Here is a 12455-nt window from a genome sequence, read left to right as displayed (position 1 = left end):
CAGATTCTTTCGAAAGTGACAGAGCACCAAGGAAAGAATTGGGATTTGGAATTGCCTAGTGCATTATTGGCTTACCGTACTTCGGTGAAGACAGGTACGGGGTTTACTCCATTTCATTTGGTGTATGGAAAAGAAGCACTATTGCCTGTGGAAGTAGAGTTGCCTGTGGTCAAGATGTTAGAGAACTTGCTTGGGCCGCCTAGTGATACATTCGAAGAGAGGCTCTTACAGCTACAAGAGGTTCAGTTGGATAGGATGAGTGCATTGGAACATTATGGGCAGATGCAAGATAGGGCTTTGGCAAAGATAAATGAAAAGGTCAAAAGTAAGGGTATCAAGAAGCATGACTTGGCTTTGCGCTACAACAGTAAGATGGACAACATCTTCCAAAAGAAGTTTCAAATTAAGTGGGAAGGCCCTTTCAAGGTAGTGGAGTGTTTTCCAAATGGCACATATCAGCTAGCTAACCTGGATGGTGTTCTACATAAGTCAAGGGTAAATGGATTGCGTCTTAAATTGTATCATGCTAGATTGATGATGGTGGAGCAAGATGAGCTGTCTGTGGAGCAAGCAATGTTGGTGAAGGATGAGGAGACCTGTGATGCGGCGAGTCTCATATCTCTCTTTGCTGCTGCTGATCATGAATGATCTAGCAGGCTAGGGGATGGGCAAATTATGTCAGGAGTTTTTTTGAGCAAGGGATTGCGCATATGTACATACACATGCATGGTGCATTGAATAAAGGATTACCCAATTTCCATAGCCAGGTGGTTACGTGGGGCCCACGTGTGTACAGGTAGGACAGGGTGTACATAGTGCATCGATTTTTACTATTATCAGTACTAGTGTGTTTTTCCTACAACAAGGAGGAGTTTGTAGTGTGTAAAACTTCTCGAGGAAGCTATCCGCGGGCCGACGACATGAGGTAAGCAGGTGCGTCAGATGGCATCGAGTGGCGTCAGGAGGCCGAACGGGGTCAATATTTGCACGTGGATGAATACGGACACAACGTGGGTGTTTTCTTGTGATACTTATGCAGAAATATCATCATGAGGACCAATTTTTTGGGGCCACTTCACGTGGTTGCGGGATGCATTATTGGGAAAAACTGAGTGCTAGGTGTGCGGATGATGCAAAAAGGTGAGAACTATGCACTGCGAGGCCAGTTTTTGGCATGTTCGGGGTCCGTTTGAGGTCATCTAAAAGGCCACGGGTGCCCAACTAATAAAGCTAAGTGTGGGAACTGAAAAAATAGAGAGAAGACCAGAAAAAACGTGGAGAAGAGAGGAGGAACAGCCGCAGGTGTGTTTTTGCTCATTTTGCAGCTTGTTTTGGCCGTAAACTGCTCATCCGAGGTCGGATTTGAGCACTTTGACATTGTAGACTGGGGTTTTGGGCCGTTCCGGACATGATGGAGCTATCCATTTTTCCAAATTCCTCACATATTTTCTGCTGTTTTTTTGTGTACTCTTCTACGGTGAGTGAAGCCTCTGCTTAACTTTGTGGTTGGGCTGAGCTTCATTGAGTCTAAAAAACAGCAAATTGCCTCCTTTGAGCTGAATTGAGAGAGTGTGTGTGAGTGTGTATGTGTGAGTGTTGAGTGGGCAAGTGGGAAATCTCTCTCTTCTCACTCTGTCTGTGCGTTTCCTGTCTCGGCCAGGCTGGTTGTGTAAGCCGAGTGGTGCCCCATAATATGTGTGTGTATCATTCCAAGAGTGTGTGTTGGGTCATTATAGAGGCGCTGTGTGTGTTTTCCTCCCGCTCACAACGTTCAAGATATAGCCTTATAGGTTGGACAAGTGGTGGACCTTAACACCGAGATCTTCTTAACGTAATGAAATAGAGAGTAAAAGTGGTGAATCTTGAGACCAAACCACTCATGCTACTAGAGATAATAGGTTTGACAAGTGGTGGACCTTGAATGTAACCCCCCCCATGTACAAAGTATCGTGGGTTTAAGGTATTTTAATGGATCCTAGTATCTTGGAGACATGGTGCAGCTTGCTTCTGTTCATGTTTCAATGGAACATATCTTAGACACATGGTGGAGCATCCTTCTCTCCATGTTTCAATGGACCCTAGCTTGAGGAAGTGGTGGACCTTTGGTTCTCTATGTTTCAATAGAGTTAGCTTGGACAAGTGGTCGACCTTGGAACAAAACCCCCATGTAAAACCTATCACGGTCACTCCAAGTGGCGAGAAAGAATACCCTTTAAGATATAACCTTATAGGTTGGACAAGTGGTCGAACTTAAAACCCAGATCTTCTTAATATAATGACATAGAGTGGAAAAGTGGTGAATCTTAAGACCAAACCACTCATGCTACTAGGGATAATAGGTTGGACAAGTGGTGGACCTTGAAAGTAAACCCCCCATGTACAAAATATCATGGATTTAAGGTATTTCAATGGAGCCTATCATCTTGGATACATGGTGCAGCTTCCTTCTCTTCATGTTTCAATGGAGCCTATCTTGGACAAATGGTGGAGAATCCTTCTCTCCATGTTTCAATGGACCCTAGCTTGGACAAGTGGTGGACCTTTGCTTCTCTCTATGTTTCAATAGAGTTAGCTTGGACAAGTGGTGGACCTTTGAACCAAACCCCCATGTAAAACATATCATGGTCATTCCAAGTGGTGAGAAAGAATACCGTTTAAGAATTAGCCTTATAGGTTGGACAAGTGTTGGACATTAACACCCAGATATTCTTAGTATACTGACATAGAGTGGAAAAGTGGTGAATCTTGAGACAAAATCACTCATGATACTAGAGATAATAGGTTGGACAAGTGGTGGACCTTGAATGTAAACCCCCCATGTTCGAAATATCATGGGCTTAAGGTATTTCAATGGAACCTAGCATCTTGGAGACATAATGTAGCTTGCTTCTCTTCATGTTTCAATGGCATGTATCTTGGACAAATGGTGGAGCATCCTCCTCTCCATGTTTCAATTGACCCTAGCTTGGACAAGTGGTGGACCTTTGCTTCTCTCTATGTTTCAATAGAGTTAGCTTGCACAAGTGGTGGACCTTGGAACCAAACCCCCATGTAAAACCTATCATGGTCACTCCAAGTGGCGAGAAAGAATACCCTTTAAAATATAGCCTTATATGTTGGACAAGTGGTCGACCATAAAACCCAAATCTTCTTAATATAATGACATAGAGTGGAAAAGTGGTGAATCTTGAGACCAAACCACTCATGCTACTAAGGATAATAGGTTGGACAAGTGGTGGAGCTTGAAAGTAAACCCCCCATGTACGAAATATCATGGATTTAAGGTATTTCAATGGAGCCTATCAGGTTGGATACATGGTGGAGCTTGCTTCTCTTCATGTTTCAACAGAGCCTATCTTGGATAAATGATGGAGCATCCTTCTCTCCATGTTTTAATAGACCCTAGCTTGGACAAGTGGTGGACCTTTGCTTCTCTATATTTTTCAATAGAGTTATCTTGGACAAGTGATGGACCTTGGAGCCAAACTCCCATGTAAAACATATCATGGTCATTCCATGTGGTGAGAAAGAATACCGTTTAAGATATAGCCTTATAGGTTGGACAAGTGGTCGACCTTAAAGCCGAGATCTTCTTAACGTAATGACATAGAGTTGAAAAGTGGTGAATCTTGTGACCAAACCACTCATGCTACTAGAGATAATAGGTTTGACAAGTGGTGGACCTTGATGTACAAAATATCGTGGGTTTAAGGTATTTTAATGGATCCTATCATCTTGGAGACATGGTGTAGCTTGCTTCTCTCTATGTTTCAATGGAACCTATCTTGGACAAATGGTGGAGCATCCTTCTCTCCATGTTTGAATGGACCCTAGCTTGGGAAGTGGTGGACCTTTGGTTCTCTCTATGTTTCAATAGAGTTAGCTTGGACAAGTGGTGGACCTTGAAACCAAACCCCCATGTAAAACCTATCACGGTCACTCCAAGTTGTGAGAAAGAATACCCTTTAAGATATAGCCTTATAGGTTGGACAAGTGGTTGACCTTAACACCCAGATCTTCTTAATATAATGACATAGTAAGGAAAAGTGGTGAATCTTGAGACCAAACCACTCATGCTACTAAGGATAATAGGTTGGACAAGTGTTTGACCTTGAAATTAAACCCCCCATGTACAAAATATGATGGGTTTAAGGTATTTCAATGAAGCCTATCATCTTGGATACATGGTGCACCTTGCTTCTCTTCATGTTTCAATGGAGCCTATCTTGGACAAATGGTGGATCATCCTTCTCTCCATCTTTCAATGGACCCTAGCTTGGACACGTGGTGGACCTTTGCTTCTCCCTATGTTTGAATAGAGTTAGCTTGGACGAGTGGTGGACCTTGGAACCAAACCCCCATGTAAAACATATCATGGTCGCTTCGACAAGTGGTGGACCTTTGCTTCTCTCTATGTTTCAATAGAGTTAGCTTGGAGAAGTGGTGGACCTTGGAATCAAACCCCCATGTAAAACCTATCATGGTAACTCCAAGTGGTGAGAAAGAATAACGTTTAAGATATAGCCTTATAGGTTGGACAAGTGGTGGACCTTAACACTGAGATCTTCTTAACGTAATGACATAGAGTGGGAAAGTGGTGAATCTTGAGACCAAAACACTCATGCTACTAGAGATAATAGGTTTGACAAGTGGTGGACCTTGAATGTAAACCCCCCATGTACAAAATATCAAGGGTTTAAGGTATTTTAATGGATCCTAGCATCTTGGAGACATGGTGCAGCTTGCTTCTCTTCATGTTTCAATGGAACCTATCTTGGAGAGATTGTGTAGCATCCTTCTCTCCATGTTTCAATGGACCCTATCTTGGACAAGTGGTGGACCTTTGCTTCTCCCTGTGTTTCAATAGAGTTAGCTTGGAGGAGTGGTGGACCTTGAAACCAAACCCCCATGTAAAACATATCGTGGTCATTCCAAGTGGTGAGAAAGAATACTGTTTCAGATATAGCCTTAACGGTTGGACAAGTGGTCGACCTTAAAACCCAGATCTTCTTAATATAATGACATAGAGTGGAAAAGTGGTGAATCTTAAGACCAAATCACTCATGCTACTAGGGATAATACGTTGGACAAGTGGTGGACCTTGAATGTAAACTTGCCATGTACGAAATATCGTGGGTTTTAGGTATTTCAATGAAGCCTAGCATCTTGGAGACGTCGTGCAGCTTGCTTCTCTTCACGTTTCAACAGAGCCTATCTTGGATAAATGATGGAGCATCCTTCTCTCCATGTTTCAATGGAGCTCAGCTTCAACAAGTGGTGGACCTTTGCTTCTCTCTATGTTTCAATACAGTAAGCTTGGACAAGTGGTGGACCTTGGAATCAAACCCCTATGTAAAACATATCATGGTAACTCGAAGTGGTTAGAAAGAATAACGTTTAAGATATAGCCTTATAGGTTGGACAAGTGGTGGAACTTAACACCGAGATCTTCTTAATGTAATGACATAGAGTGGAAAAGTGGTGAATCTTGAGACCAAACCACTTATGCTACTAGAGATAATAGGTTTGACAAGTGGTGGACCTTGAATGTAAACCCCCCATGTACAAAATATCAAGGGTTTAAGGTATTTTAATGGATCCTAGCATCTTGAAGACATGGTGCAGCTTGCATCTCTTTATGTTTCAATGGAGCCTATCTTGGACAAATGGTGGAGCGTCCTTCTCTCCATGTTTCAATGGACCCTAGCTTGGGCAAGTGGTGGACCTTTGGTTCTCTCTATGTTTCAATAGAGTTAGCTTGGACAAGTGGTGGACCTTGGAACCAAACCCCCATGTAAAACCTATCATGGTCACTCCAAGTGGCGAGAAATAATACCCTTTATGATATATCCTTATAGGTTGGACAAGTGGTCGACCTTAACACCCAGATCTTCTTAATATAATGACATAGAGAGGAAAAGTGGTGAATCTTGAGACCAAACCACTCATGCTACTAAGGATAATAGGTTGGACAAGTGGTTGACCTTGAAAGTAAACCCCCCATGTACGAAATATCATGGGTTTAAGGTATTTCAATGAAGCCTATCATCTTGGATACATGGTGCAGCTTGCTTCTCCTCATGTTTCAATGGAGCCTATCTTGGACAAATCGTGGAGCATCCTTCTCTCCATGTTTCAATAGACCCTAGCTTGGACAAGTGGTGGACCTTTGCTTCTCTCTATGTTTCAATAGAGTTAGCTTGGACAAGTGGTGTACCTTGGAACCAAACCCGCATGTAAAACATATCATGGTCATTCCAAGTGGTGAGAAATAATACCGTTTAAGATACAGCCTTATAGGTTGGACAAGTAGTCGACCTTAAAACCTAGATCTTCTGAATATAATGACATAGAGTGGAAAAGTGGTGAATCGTAAGACCAAACCACTCATGCTACTAGGGATACTAGGTTGGACAAGTGGTGGACCTTGAATGTAAACTCCCCATGTACTAAATATCGTGGGTTTAAGGTATTTCAATGAAGCCTAGCATCTTGGAGACATCGTGCAACTTGCTTCTCTTCACGTTTCAACGGAGCCTATCTTGGATAAATGGTGGAGCATCCTCCTCTCTATGTTTCAATGGAGCTCAGCTTCGACAAGTGGTGGACCTTTGCTTCTCTCTATGTTTTAATAGAGTTATCTTGGACAACTGGTGGACCTTGGAATCAAACCCCCATGTAAAACCTATCATGGTAACTCCAAGTGGTGAGAAAGAATAACGTTTAAGATATAGCCTTATAGGTTGGACAAGTGGTGGACCTTAACACTGATATCTTCTTAACGTAATGACATAGAGTGGGAAAGTGGTAAATCTTGAGACCAAACCACTCATGCTACTAGAGATAATAGGTTTGACAAGTGGTGGACCTTGAATGTAAACCCCCCATCTACAAAATATCAAGCGTTTAAGGTATTTTAATGGATCCTAGCATCTTGAAGACATGGTGCAGCTTGCTTCTCTTCATGTTTCAATGGAACCTATCTTGGAAAGATGGTGGAGCATCCTTCTCTCCATGTTTCAATGGACCCTAGCTTGTTGGACAAGTGGTGGACCTTTGCTTCTCCTTGTGTATTAATAGAGCTAGCTTGGACAAGTGCTGGACCTTTGAACCAAACCCCCATGTAAAACCTATCACGGTCACTCCAAGTGGCGAGAAAGAAAATCCTTCAAGATATAGCCTTATAGGTTGGACAAGTGGTCGACCTTAAAACCCAGATCTTTTTAATATAATGACGTAGAGTGGAAAAGTGGTGAATATTGAGACCAAGCCACTCATGATACTAAGAATAATAGGTTGGACAAGTGGTGGACCTTGAAAGTAAACGCCCCATGTACGAAATATCATGGGTTTAAGGTATTTCAATGTAGCCTATCATCTTGGATACATGGTGCACCTTGCTTCTCTTCATGTTTCAATGGAGCCTATCTTGGACAAATGGTGGATCATCCTTCTCTCCATCTTTCAATGGACCCTAGCTTGGACACGTGGTGGACCTTTGCTTCTCCCTATGTTTGAATAGAGTTAGCTTGGACGAGTGGTGGACCTTGGAACCAAACCCCCATGTAAAACATATCATGGTCGCTTCGACAAGTGGTGGACCTTTGCTTCTCTCTATGTTTCAATAGAGTTAGCTTGGAGAAGTGGTGGACCTTGGAATCAAACCCCCATGTAAAACCTATCATGGTAACTCCAAGTGGTGAGAAAGAATAACGTTTAAGATATAGCCTTATAGGTTGGACAAGTGGTGGACCTTAACACTGAGATCTTCTTAACGTAATGACATAGAGTGGGAAAGTGGTGAATCTTGAGACCAAACCACTCATGCTACTAGAGATAATAGGTTTGACAAGTGGTGGACCTTGAATGTAAACCCCCCATCTACAAAATATCAAGCGTTTAAGGTATTTTAATGGATCTTAGCATCTTGAAGACATGGTGCAGCTTGCTTCTCTTCATGTTTCAATGGAACCTATCTTGGAAAGATGGTGGAGCATCCTTCTCTCCATGTTTCAATGGACCCTAGCTTGTTGGACAAGTGGTGGACCTTTGCTTCTCCTTGTGTATTAATAGAGCTAGCTTGGACAAGTGCTGGACCTTTGAACCAAACCCCCATGTAAAACCTATCACGGTCACTCCAAGTGGCGAGAAAGAATACTGTTTCAGATATAGCCTTAACGGTTGGACAAGTGGTCGACCTTAAAACCCAGATCTTCTTAATATAATGACATAGAGTGGAAAAGTGGTGAATCTTAAGACCAAATCACTCATGCTACTAGGGATAATACGTTGGACAAGTGGTGGACCTTGAATGTAAACTTGCCATGTACGAAATATCGTGGGTTTTAGGTATTTCAATGAAGCCTAGCATCTTGGAGACGTCGTGCAGCTTGCTTCTCTTCACGTTTCAACAGAGCCTATCTTGGATAAATGATGGAGCATCCTTCTCTCCATGTTTCAATGGAGCTCAGCTTCAACAAGTGGTGGACCTTTGCTTCTCTCTATGTTTCAATACAGTAAGCTTGGACAAGTGGTGGACCTTGGAATCAAACCCCTATGTAAAACATATCATGGTAACTCAAAGTGGTGAGAAAGAATAACGTTTAAGATATAGCCTTATAGGTTGGACAAGTGATGGAACTTAACACCGAGATCTTCTTAATGTAATGACATAGAGTGGAAAAGTGGTGAATCTTGAGACCAAACCACTTATGCTACTAGAGATAATAGGTTTGACAAGTGGTGGACCTTGAATGTAAACCCCCCATGTACAAAATATCAAGGGTTTAAGGTATTTTAATGGATCCTAGCATCTTGAAGACATGGTGCATCTTGCATCTCTTTATGTTTCAATGGAGCCTATCTTGGACAAATGGTGGAGCGTCCTTCTCTCCATGTTTCAATGGACCCTAGCTTGGGCAAGTGGTGGACCTTTGGTTCTCTCTATGTTTCAATAGAGTTAGCTTGGACAAGTGGTGGACCTTGGAACCAAACCCCCATGTAAAACCTATCATGGTCACTCCAAGTGGCGAGAAAGAATACCCTTTAAGATATATCCTTATAGGTTGGACAAGTGGTCGACCTTAACACCCAGATCTTCTTAATATAATGACATAGAGAGGAAAAGTGGTGAATCTTGAGACCAAACCACTCATGCTACTAAGGATAATAGGTTGGACAGGTGGTTGACCTTGAAAGTAAACCCCCCATGTACGAAATATCATGGGTTTAAGGTATTTCAATGAAGCCTATCATCTTGGATACATGGTGCAGCTTGCTTCTCCTCATGTTTCAATGGAGCCTATCTTGGACAAATCGTGGAGCATCCTTCTCTCCATGTTTCAATAGACCCTAGCTTGGACAAGTGGTGGACCTTTGCTTCTCTCTATGTTTCAATAGAGTTAGCTTGGACAAGTGGTGTACCTTGGAACCAAACCCGCATGTAAAACATATCATGGTCATTCCAAGTGGTGAGAAAGAATACCGTTTAAGATACAGCCTTATAGGTTGGACAAGTAGTCGACCTTAAAACCTAGATCTTCTGAATATAATGACATAGAGTGGAAAAGTGGTGAATCGTAAGACCAAACCACTCATGCTACTAGGGATACTAGGTTGGACAAGTGGTGGACCTTGAATGTAAACTCCCCATGTACTAAATATCCTGGGTTTAAGGTATTTCAATGAAGCCTAGCATCTTGGAGACATCGTGCAACCTTCTTCTCTTCACGTTTCAACGGAGCCTATCTTGGATAAATGGTGGAGCATCCTCCTCTCCATGTTTCAATGGAGCTCAGCTTCGACAAGTGGTGGACCTTTGCTTCTCTCTATGTTTTAATAGAGTTATCTTGGACAACTGGTGGACCTTGGAATCAAACCCCCATGTAAAACCTATCATGGTAACTCCAAGTGGTGAGAAAGAATAACGTTTAAGATATAGCCTTATAGGTTGGACAAGTGGTGGACCTTAACACTGATATCTTCTTAACGTAATGACATAGAGTGGGAAAGTGGTAAATCTTGAGACCAAACCACTCATGCTACTAGAGATAATAGGTTTGACAAGTGGTGGACCTTGAATGTAAACCCCCCATCTACAAAATATCAAGCGTTTAAGGTATTTTAATGGATCCTAGCATCTTGAAGACATGGTGCAGCTTGCTTCTCTTCATGTTTCAATGGAACCTATCTTGGAAAGATGGTGGAGCATCCTTCTCTCCATGTTTCAATGGACCCTAGCTTGTTGGACAAGTGGTGGACCTTTGCTTCTCCTTGTGTATTAATAGAGCTAGCTTGGACAAGTGCTGGACCTTTGAACCAAACCCCCATGTAAAACCTATCACGGTCACTCCAAGTGGCGAGAAAGAAAATCCTTCAAGATATAGCCTTATAGGTTGGACAAGTGGTCGACCTTAAAACCCAGATCTTTTTAATATAATGACGTAGAGTGGAAAAGTGGTGAATATTGAGACCAAGCCACTCATGATACTAAGAATAATAGGTTGGACAAGTGGTGGACCTTGAAAGTAAACGCCCCATGTACGAAATATCATGGGTTTAAGGTATTTCAATGTAGCCTATCATCTTGGATACATGGTGCACCTTGCTTCTCTTCATGTTTCAATGGAGCCTATCTTGGACAAATGGTGGAGAATCCTTCTCTCCATGTTTCAATGGACCCTAGCTTGGACAAGTGGTGGACCTTTGCTGCTCTCTATGTTTCAATAGAGTTAGCTTGGACAAGTACTGGACCTTGGAACCAAACCCCCACGTAAAACATATCATGGTCATTCCAAGTGGTGAGAAAGAATACCGTCTAGGATATAGCCTTATAGGTTGGACAACTGGTCGACCTTAACACTAGGTTGGTAATGGGACAGTTTTATGTCCTAGGACACTTTTATGTCCTGTTAAGTGACCATTTTCCCTGAATTATGTCAAGAGTGTCAAAATGGATTTTGAGGTGCTATCTGTCTAGAAAGTTGTCTCATGAGCTGAAAAAAACTCAACATTTTTTTGGAATATCAATTCCATCTTTAACCTTGTCCTTGCACAACATTTCACAACCTAAACTGTGTGAAAAAACGGGTCCTGTTTTTGGCTTTTTTCAACCTCTTTCAACTATACCAGTCTAGAATTCATGTTTGTGAGGTCTATAATGCTAGAGAACTATATTTACTAGTCCTCAACATGTCCTGATGCTTCTAGGGAGAAATAAATGTTAAAGTTGTAAGTTATGACCAAATTACAAAAATTATTAAATCTTGTTTTTTAGCCAATTCTAGCTCTTCTATGATTTTTTTGGTGGCTTTCATGATACCCAAATGCAGTTTTGATTTTCTATGTTACATATTGTAACATAAAGCTAATATTCCTTGAGTTTTGGGGCACCTAATACCCTATTTTGCATAGTAGACAACGATGGTTGCTTTTTTCAATTATAGAAGAAAACGAAACATTCTAGTATATCAAGTATAACTTTTTCAATATTGTTAGTTTCTTGTGACAAAATACATGCATTTTGTAGGTAGTAGCCATATCTAGTCATAAGGATCAAATCTGGCTAGATATTGAATAGTTTCTATGGGACTCTACAACTCAAAATGTTGAACCCAGTTTTTTCATGTTTGCTGTATTTAGCACTTCATCTTTGTCCCCAAGATTCCCCTTGGTAAGAGATGTATTATTCTTTTGACATGCTCCATGGCTTCTTATGAACCTAAAGGACAATAGGGAACCAAGAAAACATGCATATGTTATTTGTATTGAGCGTGGCTATAGAAACTTTGATGATAGGTTTGCAGAATGGTAAAAATTCAACTTTTTTGTACCTATTTCTTTTGGCAAAACAAAAAATAGTGAGTGAGAAGCAATCATATGTTCTAATCACCAACCCATTGAAGTTAACTAGGGAATTTATCTCAAGTCCTAGTAAAATCCCTAATCTTATTTTTATGCAACAAAAAGTAAGAAATGACTGTTTTGATGAAAATGTAATGGTCAATCAACTTTGGAGGTTTGGTGTGACCAAAAGATAAGAAATTTTACAAGTTTCTTATTTTTTCCATGTGTAGTAGGCCTTGAACTATAACTTGATGAAAGGATTTTACAAAATGAGTGGATCTACTATGGTTTTGGAGGTTTTTTTCAAAACCCTGAAAGGACACTTTTATGCCTTGTTAGGTTACCAACCTAGTGTTAAAACCCAGATCTTCTTAATATAATGCCATAGAGTGGAAAAGTGGTGAATCTTAAGACCAACTCACTCATGCTACTAGGGATATTAGGTTGGACAAGTAGTGGACCTTGAATGTAAACTCCCCATGCACGAAATCTCGTGGGTTTAAGGTATTTCAATGAAGCCTAGCATCTTGGAGACAACGTGCAACTTGCTTCTCTTCACGTTTCAACAGATCCTATCTTGGATAAATGGTGGAGCATCCTTCTCTGCATGT

Source organism: Adiantum capillus-veneris, chromosome 20 (genome assembly GCF_014529385.1).
Source record: "Adiantum capillus-veneris isolate H3 chromosome 20, ASM1452938v2, whole genome shotgun sequence".
NCBI lineage: Eukaryota > Viridiplantae > Streptophyta > Polypodiopsida > Polypodiales > Pteridaceae > Adiantum > Adiantum capillus-veneris.
This window is presented reverse-complemented; position numbering follows the sequence as displayed.